This window comes from Strongylocentrotus purpuratus, unplaced genomic scaffold (genome assembly GCF_000002235.5).
Source record: "Strongylocentrotus purpuratus isolate Spur 01 unplaced genomic scaffold, Spur_5.0 spur5_scaffold_13, whole genome shotgun sequence".
Classification (NCBI taxonomy): domain Eukaryota; kingdom Metazoa; phylum Echinodermata; class Echinoidea; order Camarodonta; family Strongylocentrotidae; genus Strongylocentrotus; species Strongylocentrotus purpuratus.
The window spans coordinates 3585202-3595956 of NW_022145598.1; the positions used below are offsets into that span (position 1 = coordinate 3585202).

Here is a 10755-nt window from a genome sequence, read left to right on the forward strand (position 1 = left end):
CGAAAAACGGCGATCACGATCGCCGATCGTAAACTCACAAAAAGATGCGTTTACAAGTTGTAAAGGGGTCAACGCACTGACCTCTAGTGGGTCTACGTAGCATGCGCACACAGGTTTGCGAATCCAGCTGAAGGCCACCCAAGGAGAATTGCCTGGAGAAGTGAGCATGAACAGTGCACCGTGGAACTGCGATTACGATGAGCGTTTACGATGAACGTTACAAATCGCTCATTCTGCCTTCAAAATCAAGCATGAACGCGCCCTTATTCTCTCGACATATACGGTTAACAACTTAGTTATTTATGCTCCTTGTAAGTTTATTTTGTGTGTATGTTTGTCGTTACACAAGAATGAAAGGTATACTGGTTGAATTGGGGCTTTTGTTGAATACTTTTATATGTAAGCTTAATAACCTAAATTGGGACAAATCAATTTTTCACCTACTTTAAAAAAAAAACCTGGGTAAGGGTATGAATAATTTAGTTGTTTAATGTCCTACACATGATCTTCAAAGGTTTCAAAGAATTATAATAATTAATTTCAATAGCCTTGCTCGTCGTGATTACATTGACAGGAGCCAAAATTTATAAAAATGTCATATTATGTAATATAAACATGATTTCTATGGGGATCAAAATAAGATAATGCCCTTGAGTTGGATACTTGAAAGCCTGGATTTATGTAAAGGTATCGTGGTCGAGTGGATATGTCACCGGACTGTGGATCTCAAGGTCTGCGGTTCAAGTCCCGCCGCGGCGCTAATGTCCTTTGGCAAGACATTGATCTACATTTGCCACTCTTCACCCAGGTGTTAAATGGGTACCCGGTAGGATGCGAAAGTTATTGTGGTTTGATTAGCAGGTGTCGCTTGTAAAATGGGGACTGGCTGGAATGCTCCCCAGGGAGTAAAGATTGTACACACCGTGTTTGCGGGCAAGCACCGAATCCAATGACCGGGTTAATAGTATAACTGTAAAGCGCTTAGAGACATTTGTATTAAGCGATATACAGTATAAGCGGAATATTATTATTAATATTACTAGCTTCGCAAAGACTGTCATCATATAAACTCCAATGCAATTTCATCACTCTTTTCTTTTCCTCGAAGAAATGGAGATTGTGATTGTGTAATGGTGTCATGTTGTATTTCGTACATTTCAAAAAAGGGCTTTGATCCTGTTTAATATAATACAATTATATTTATTCTCACTAACGCGTAATTGTAGCCAGTCTTAAATATGTTATAAATGATTAATTTTAAGATACATAATGGATTTATGGAGCACCTCGTTCACTGTTTTACTGCGAAACATGAGTATACATACTGAAGAATGAATGCAAATTATTACATGTGTTGTCGATACTACAAAATAAAATGTCTATAAAATAATAAAAATAAACTGTGAACAAACTTATTTGAATGGATTACGTCATATGGTACATCATAAGAATATCAAAACAAACCAACAACCTTCAAACATGTCTGTGTAGGAAATTATCCCGTAAGGGCTTGTTGGTTACCGATGATGAAGTTTTTTGTCCAAACATTTTCAACTACTTGGACTTCTTGTAACATTTTTAATGAAAAATACATGTTTATGGTATCTGGGCCTCGTTCCATAAAACTTACCGCTGATCTAAACTTTGCCATCACAATTAACTACCATGGTATCATCACACAACGGCCAATTAAATCAAGGTTTCCATAGAAGTTACCATCAATGGAAAAGGTATCATCAACGGTAAGTTCTTTTGCAAAACAGTTGTGTTGTGCGAGGTTCATACCTTGCACATACCTTGTTTCTCACGAAATGACTGTACTAACACATTAATATTTGGCAACGAACATTTCACAGAACTGAAAGTAAATTGTTATTAATTACAAATAAGTACACACTAAAAAGGCACTTGGATATACCACCATAACTATATGACTACGTGTTTGTATTATCAAGCACTTCCCCCTCCAAAGCAAGCGCTTATTTGAATTATGAAAGTGAGAATATTTGTAAGTGAGAGCTCCGCAAATGATCTGTCGATGGTATTACTCCTACAATGACTTGACAAGAAATAAGGGTTCATAAACCTAACAGCAAATTTGAAAAATTGATTTTATGGTTTAGGTTTCTGACAGCCTTAGTTATTAATTTCAATTCTAAATCTATATGAGTCAGAAAGTCTATAATCAAAGCAGGAAGTTATAACCTTCGGTTGTGACTTTTTCGCATATTGTTTCAATTTAACAGTCTCCGATCTCTCCGTGTATTGTCTTTACAACTACGGTGATTTTCTTTCATTTTATCATTCTTAAATCAGTAGGCCTACTTCTAAATCGGTAGAAACAGAATTGGCATCGAAGACCCTCTACTAGTAGAATCACCATGGAAAAGGACAATTTCATCTATATCAAGATCCATCGTTATATCAGCACTGTTTTCACCTGCCTGTTCTTTAGCTTTCTCCTATGTTTCTCACTTCTTCCTCCACTAGCCCCAATGAATACACGAGGTGGCTCCATCGATACAGTAAGCCGCTGTACCTTGATGGCTGGTGTGTTTCTCATGGCTGGGCTCATGCTATGGTTCATATGCAACAAATCAAGGTTTCATCGGCAGCAGACCATTCTGTGGCCAAGGCGCTGTCGACACTGCGCAAGAGCTGTAGGTGCCGTGGGTTGTAGAACCAAAGCCCGGAAGCATTTGGAAGAATCGCGACACAACTCCGCAGCGACTCCGGCCTCTTTGCATTCATCTTCCGATGATAATCCGACTTCCTCGATGCCATGTGAAGGAACAGATAGGAGATCAGTGCTCGTCATCAATGCCAGGCGTCAACGAGTGTCATCTTCAATGCCTATTAGAACGCTCCCATCGAGACGGAATATCATGGAGATAAGTCTAACCGAATCCTGTGATGCATTCGGTAATCCATCTGATGGATTGGCCCAAAGTCAACCGTTTGGTGGACGTAGCTATGGAGCAACCGCAGAATATTGTAACAGACAGGACATTAAACGTAACAGAAGAGCGCATGCTCCTTTAGAAATGCCTTGCCACTCCCTGGCGACACAACCTGAAGATGCTGATGATAATGACGTCACTGAAGATGAGGTTACAGGTCTTCTGCCGAACAAGGCAATGACATCAGGTTCGTTAAACCTGTCTACCAAAGAGGCCTTATCGCAGGAAAATGACTCGGTTCGAAATATCCGGATCCCAAAACATTTTAGTTCCTTATGCAAAGCCTTCTGCGTCATCGGAGTGATTGGAATGATCGGGTTACCCGTTCGGCTTGCGATATCCATCATCTGCTTGTCGAAAGAACATTCTTTATCGTCTGTTTCCGAAGAGATCCTCACTCTCTCCATCATTGCGACGATTCCCATTGCAATGGTCTTCATTACCAGATTCAGCGATGCCGTGTGGGTAGAAACCACATTGAACTGTTACTTCGTAGGAATCATCAACGGGGGATGCATGTGGTGGTCTGCGGTTGGTATTATTTTACCCATCAGTAAACAGATGGGAAATTCTTTCGTCAAATCTTGGAATGAGGTCTGTAAGACAAACACAACTCTCGACGAAACCCTAAATTTCTTAAGTGAGTTTTGGATTGATAAAAATAGATTTTACAATCGACGGCTTTTGGTAAAAAAATTGGTGATAGCCTCGGTGAAAAGGCTGTTAATGTATATTAAAAGAACTTGCTTATGGGCCATTAAGAGGGGGAAAGGAAATTATAAAATGAAATAAAAAGAAGAGGAAAGAGATCATGACGAATTTAAATTAAGTTCACCAAGGCTATCTTGGTATGGTTTTACTAAAAGCCTTCAGTTTTAAATGCTAACTCACTATTGAAACCTTTAGACCACATCTTTGCAAGTAGCGGTCTTTCATTTTGTTTACATAATACTTGTTTAAGGTTTTGAATATTACATTGCTATATAGGTAATCAGTTTTGTGAGTATGAGCCTACAGTAAAGTAGAGCTAACATTTCCTTCAATTGATATTTAGTTTATACACTCTCCGTTTTTTCTGTGTTCTGTTTTCGTTGGTCTAGGTCCATCCTTTACACACCTTTACATGAGTAGCGGGATCATAGCGACTGCCATTATATCGTCAACGTGGTCTTCAGTCATACCAAGACACTTTCTGAATCTCCAAAGCACAGATCATGCAGAGTTTGATGCCTTTGAGACTGACGATATCGGCCTATGGAAACGCATCACTGCACTTTGTGGCTACATTGCGAGGTATTGGCGAAATAAGAACAGATCTGCACCAGAAAGACAGAGTTTGATTCGGAAGGAGGAACTGACATCACGGGATCGCTTGCGTCGTACACTCGTACGCGTATCCGTACTGCTTTCCGCTACGGGACTTCTTTATATTGGCCTCAGCGATTTTCTTTTGAAACATGTTTATACCGATGAAGAGTTGTCTCCAAACGCAAGAGTCTACCTGCAGTGGTGCTGCGACATGGTATTGTTTCTTCCCCTAGTCATCATGCTTCTCCATCATAACAGAATCTTTCGTAAGACCCACTGCGTTTTGATCGAGGGTTACTCAAGCTTCATGAACTTTCTAGATGGTGGTGACATCGTTTTACTCACTGGTCTTTTTGGCGTCTTTGCCGTCTCTGTCATGCGTCTTATAGCAGCCATTGGGATCATCCTCCGTCAGTTTGATACCGGCATGGACGATAATCTAGTTCTAGCTTGTTTCGCTGTTGTCTACTCACTCTTTGACCTTTGTAGAGCATGGGTGATGACGTATTTCTTATTCCTTGTTCAGAGACAAAACTTGGTAGCAGATCTCAAGACGAAGTGGATAATGATCACTCTGGTTTACACAGGAGTAGCTAATGCAACTCAGTGGGTTCTGGACAGCCGTGATATGGATACGTGGCCTGTCCAATCTGTTTTCTTCGCTGAAGGTATTGGCCGAAGCGTCGGACTTTTGCTGAATCCAGTTTGTATGCTGTACAAACTCTTTGCGTCAGTTGTGGCATACGACGCCTTGCAGAATATCCTTAGCCAGTCACCAATGCAAAGTGGTTGAAATTATCATGGACCATTACACAACTCATGTGTGCCTTCTTTATTTTTGACTTCCCTAAAACACTACATGGATCCTTACATAGATCCCTTTTTATCATGCTTACTTTTATTGTCTGCATGTGTCGTTACCATATTATATAATATATTCTAGTTTGGAATTTCCCTTGTTTCGCTTTTACATGTACGTAGTTTACAACTAAATATGATAATCTATACAAGCTAATAAATCACTTACAAAGCTAAAGGTATCAAGGCATTGAATCAATAATTGAATCGGTTTCTCGGATAGGACGTTAAAAGAAGGGCCCGTGTAGTGTAGTGCATTATTCGTATATAGAGTAGGGGGCAACTCCGGTGTCATTAGTGGTCTAATTGCACATCCCGGTCGGTTCTACCGGGAGGAGAGACCCAAGGGTTACAGACTTACAGCGATTCAGTACGGTTCTCGCCTCCTGTGCACAGGTGACGCTAGATACTAAATCGTAAAGTACATTCAAGAACCAGTCGAATTCGCAGGATATATAGATGATATGCAAAAAGAGAATATAAATTTAAGAATGCATCGAGTAGTTTATAGAATCTGTCTAGAAAAACCCGCGAGCGTCATTATTGTATGATTGACCATGAAACTAACACTATTTGCTTGATAGGATATACAGCCTATGAACAAGTAACTATAATATATACAACATTTCAATATTAAAGTAACGAACTGAACAAAGTGGAAATATAAAAGATTATGGTTTATACCCCCTTCACAAACACGGATTTTCCTTACGAGTCCTTATGGATCGCCAACTCGTAGTCAATCGCAAGCATCCGTAAAAAACTCGCTGGTATCCGTAAATAGCTCGTCACAACTCGCAACAACTCGCAGACACTCGTAAGGATCCGTGAAAGGAGAAGCAAATTTGTTGACATGTCAAAAATCTTCTTACGATTGTCCACGGATTTATTTGTCCGTTAATAACTCGTAAATAGGTCGTAACAATCCGTAAGTATCGTAAACCGCTCGCATCAACACGTTACCATCCGTAAACTGCTCGCAAGAATCCGTAAATGACTCGTAAAGATTTCTTTAACGATTTGTTTCGTTTGGTTTACGATTTGTTTACGGATTATTTACGGATTACTTACGGATTATTTACGGATTATTACGAGTGCTTACGTGTTGTTTACGATTTCGTTCGGGTCGTGTTACAATGGCTTTACGGATTGTTACGATTTATTGCTGGCACTTTGCGTGTAGTTACGAGTATTTTACAAATAGATACGTATACTTTAAGTATTCTTACGTTTCGTTTACGTTTTGGGGGAAAGGTATAATAGCTGCAAATTTGAACACTTCATTTTCAGTTGTTATTTGTTGGTTAAAAATCGTAAGGACTCGTAAATACTCGTAACTAAGTCGTAACTATTCGTAACAACACGTTAACAGGTCGTTACTAACACGTAAGTTGCTCGTAGTTATCCGTGACAACTCGTAACAAATCGTGGAATCCTGCCGTAAGTATATCGTAATAACTCGTAATAATCCGTAACAAACCGTAAATAGCTCTTAATAACTCGTAACAACTCTTAAATCGGTCGTAAAAGTGGCCAAATCGTAAGGATCCGTGAAAGATCCGTGAATTTGTGCGATCCGTAAGGACTCGTAAGAAAAAGCCAAGTATGTGAAGGGGGCAAAGGAGAAGTCCATCCTGATATTAAGTTGGTTTTGATAAAAGCAGAAAATTGAGAGAAACATGTCATTAAAAGTTTCACCAAATTTGATTAACAATAAGAAAGTAATTAAAATCACCTTGAAGGTGCAATCAGTCAAACACAAAGTAGCAATCCATTGTGATTTATCTTGCGAAGTCCCCTCCTATTTACCCTGTACTAAAAAACTTGAAATTGTTCAATCATACATTCACCATACAAATAATTAATGAAAATAGGTTTTTATAATAGCCCCTGTATGAAACAAATATATTCGGTCATCAATAACTAAGAAAATTAAGTTCATGACATTTTTGACAGAGCAAATAGGAAAGGAGCTCGCAAAATACGTCACAATCAGTGTTGGCAATTAGTATTTCACTGATGACATTTGCTTTTCTTATTTTTTCTGCTTACAGTAAAAACCAACATGATATAAGGGTGGACTTCCCTTTTAAGCTTTTTTAACACTATATTCAAAAGCATTGAATGATCCACGGTATTGCATGTGGAATATTAAAGGGATACATTTATTTTCGTATTATGTGTTGTTAACGCTTTATCCTTAATAGCCTTATCGCTGAAAGACAAGCATATTGTGCTAGCAAGATAGCAGTCGAACAGATTTGCTTTTCTCCCACATCTCTTTGTGCCATCGAAATGATCTAATATGCAAAACAAGAAGGGAAAATGTGAAGAACGTATAGTATTCTCGTTTGCATTACATATGAAGGCTTACTTCCAACCCTCGGGTCATCGCGTCGGTTTGGGTGGTCGCGTTACCTGGAAAACAAACCCTTTTATTCACGAAAGTTCCAGGATAATGTTTGTGACGTGAACCCCTCTCATTTATGAATGATCTGGTCAAATTTACCCGACACCTTATAACAAAATTAAGGCGAATCTACGATAGTTAGCGTCCTTAACGTGTGTCTTCACATTATCTACCACTTTCGTTTCACGGAAGGTCGTGTAACGCGACTTCCCGACCGAACGCGATGACCAAATAATTCGAAGTTAGCCTCATCGGAGAATCTGAGAACTGTCACTTACTGTGTGTTTTCCACATGGATTATTCGGTCTCATACTCTAAATGAAATGATTGAAACTATAGGATAATTTCCCTCTCATACAATATTTACACATCATTTCCTCATAACATGCAAAGCCAGGATTATACTAGAATGACTCAAATACTTCTTGGAGAAGACTTATACGTAGTTCTGTTTTTACTTTGCATTTCCTTGTTCTACCTTATTAAATGATAGTATGTAAATAAAAACTTTAAAATAACAAATCTTTAAAGTTAGGACTTTTGTTTCATTACCTTGATTTCTCAACACTTTTGCTAGCATTATACTTTTTATCTGAAAGCATTAAACATGATAAGCAACTGTCTATGTTTGGATAACTGTAAATGAAAATGCCTTTTGAATAGACCATTTCGTATTGCCATTATACAAATACACTAATTGTTGTAAGGTAGGACAAACATTAAAGGTCGTCCTACCTCACAACCCGTAATATATGCAATTTGACTTCTCACTAATGAAATACAATCATTCGTAACAGGTGAATGAAATCATTTGTAATGAGACAATTAGATTTGAGCATTAAATTTGTTTAGATTGGCACAAAATTGCATGTTTTTCCCTTTACTGTAAGAAGGGGTTTGTGTTTTAAGTTTAATATATATATAAATTCACCATTTTTATGTCGTATCAAGGGTGAGAAAAATATGATTTAAAAAAATATATCAGCAGGTAGGGGTGGGAGGGGGAACACATAACGGCTATTGCCATCGACAATGAAACTTTAAAGAGAGCTTGTGTTTACACGAGGTTTAGATCTCTGCGTGGCAACGCTAATGATTAAAATGAATAAAATAGACAAGATGCTGGATACTAAACAGTATAATTATGTATGACACTTGACACTTTCGAATGGTTTTAAAGGGGAATCTATCCTTGATATGAAACTACTCTAGAACGAAATTTGAAATTTGACAAATATCCAGGTGAAATTCTGAATGAAATCAAACAAAACATGAGAAAGATATGAATATAAATGTTTGAAAGTTGCAATCCGACTATAGGAATGGGCTCTTTAATTTGGATGAATCTGTTATGTCTCTCTGATGTATAGAGGCGGACAACTTCCTCGTTTGTTCCAACAAACAAAATGATTTTAAAAATTCGAAACAGTATGACTCGGGATGGTCTTTCTTATTATAGAACCTCTAATAAAATACTCTCAATAATGTATTTTGAGTAGTGCCCCAAGGGTGAATGCACTTGGGAAAAGGAAAACACAAAAACAAATTAGGGATATTAATGATACACAATCCACTGACAAATTGCCAATTTAAGATTCGCATATCTGCAGTGATCTCTTATTTCAAACATTCATATCTTTTTCATTATATATCTGATTTAGATCAAACTTTCGCCACTCTGTTTCAAGGTAAGTGATAATAAATATACAAATAGACACACGGAGATAAGGAGATAGACATAATAACAAGACCGAGAAGCTTCTGTAATACATGTATCAGTAATCATAACGACAACAAATAAAGAAATAGCAATGTGCGAAAATAAGCTCACAATTAAGTAACAATTTCCTAAATTTAAAAAACTACTCCTCTGACGCCTACTCAACGATAAGAAAAAAATAAAAGTTCACCAAGCACATACTGCACAAAAATATATTTACATTTTTGGGATCTCCGCCAGAATGACAAGTGTTCAAGTCTACAATATAAGATACTAGTAAATATAACACCAAGTAGTATCTTGGTTTGTAATTTTTCATTTTTCTTTGTATACTAATATGTTCTTGTATTTTTTTTTTTTTTTTATATTTTTGTTGTTGTCATATTTCATATGTTATGATAATATGTGTTATCTTATAATTGTACATGTAATGTTTATATTGCGCACGGACCAACAGAAGAACAGCCCTTGGCTGAAGTTGGTGCCGTGCAAAAATAAAATAAACTGAACTGAACTGAACTGAATATAGTAATAACATTTTTGCTGACATCAAATGTGAATTTAAAAAATATTCAAAAACACTTACTCACTAACAAAACTAAAGTCTTTAAAGAGAAGGTTGAGTTCTGGGAAGAGGTGAAAAATAATTTGTGAGCATTCCTCATTCTTATTATGCAAGTGTGGAAGAACATCAATTAAGACATGTTCCCTGAAAAGCATGGCTCTTCAAATGCCTCCATATTCTAAATATGCACGTAACATCGTAAAAATCGGGGGCCGGTTTTTTACGCCACGTGTTCGTGTAGTCCCATATACATCTTTCTGTGCAAGTGTTTGTAACTTTACCAAGACTTGGTCAAATTTCTTATCATTTTGATGATTACAGAACCTTGCAATACACACAAATTCTTATATGATCAACCTTTTCTGGTCGGTTCCACACCGTTTCTTTTACAATGCAATCGCATGACTAGAACTCAACTTCATCTTTAAGATGAATAGTAACTGTTGGAAATCGTGAACATTACCACGGTGTGACTCCTGTAACTGGAAAATATACAGGTACTGCCCGAATTATCACACGAGGAGGAAAACAACCTCCACGTTGCCTCTATAAGAAAAATAAGTTGTTCACAGTATCAGCTCCGCTCATAATCTTTGATACGGTCGGTAACGTGTAGGACAAATTGACCATCGACCTGTTCAAATACACCTTACGTGGCTAATTATTAAGGTCAGTATCTGATGAGCTGTCACTAGAGCGTTCCTGTTGCTGAAGAGTTCTCTTAAGGATGACCTTGAAAGCTTCATGTGCGACCATTGCTGCATGGAGGCCAAACAAGGTCACAAAGGGATCTAAGAGAGTTCCAATAACCTTTCCCGTTGTTTGCCCGAAGAACTGACACTGCACTATCCACGTCTCAACTATGATGCTATCAATCAACCACTCTGTACTGTTAAGCACCGAGATATAGATCAGGAAAGACAGCACCCATTTC

At 37.8% G+C, this 10755-nt stretch overlaps 1 long non-coding RNA gene across 1 annotated transcript; it reads right to left on the minus strand.

Annotated features, from left to right (window-relative positions):
- Positions 1-579: 579 nt before the first annotated feature.
- Positions 580-9780, minus strand: LOC115923304. The gene is made up of 3 exons (XR_004063840.1): positions 9708-9780; positions 7710-7711; positions 580-725 (listed from the first exon to the last, which is right to left on the minus strand). It is a non-coding gene; the product is annotated as an uncharacterized LOC115923304 (long non-coding RNA).
- Between the last annotated feature and the right edge of the window lie 975 nt (positions 9781-10755).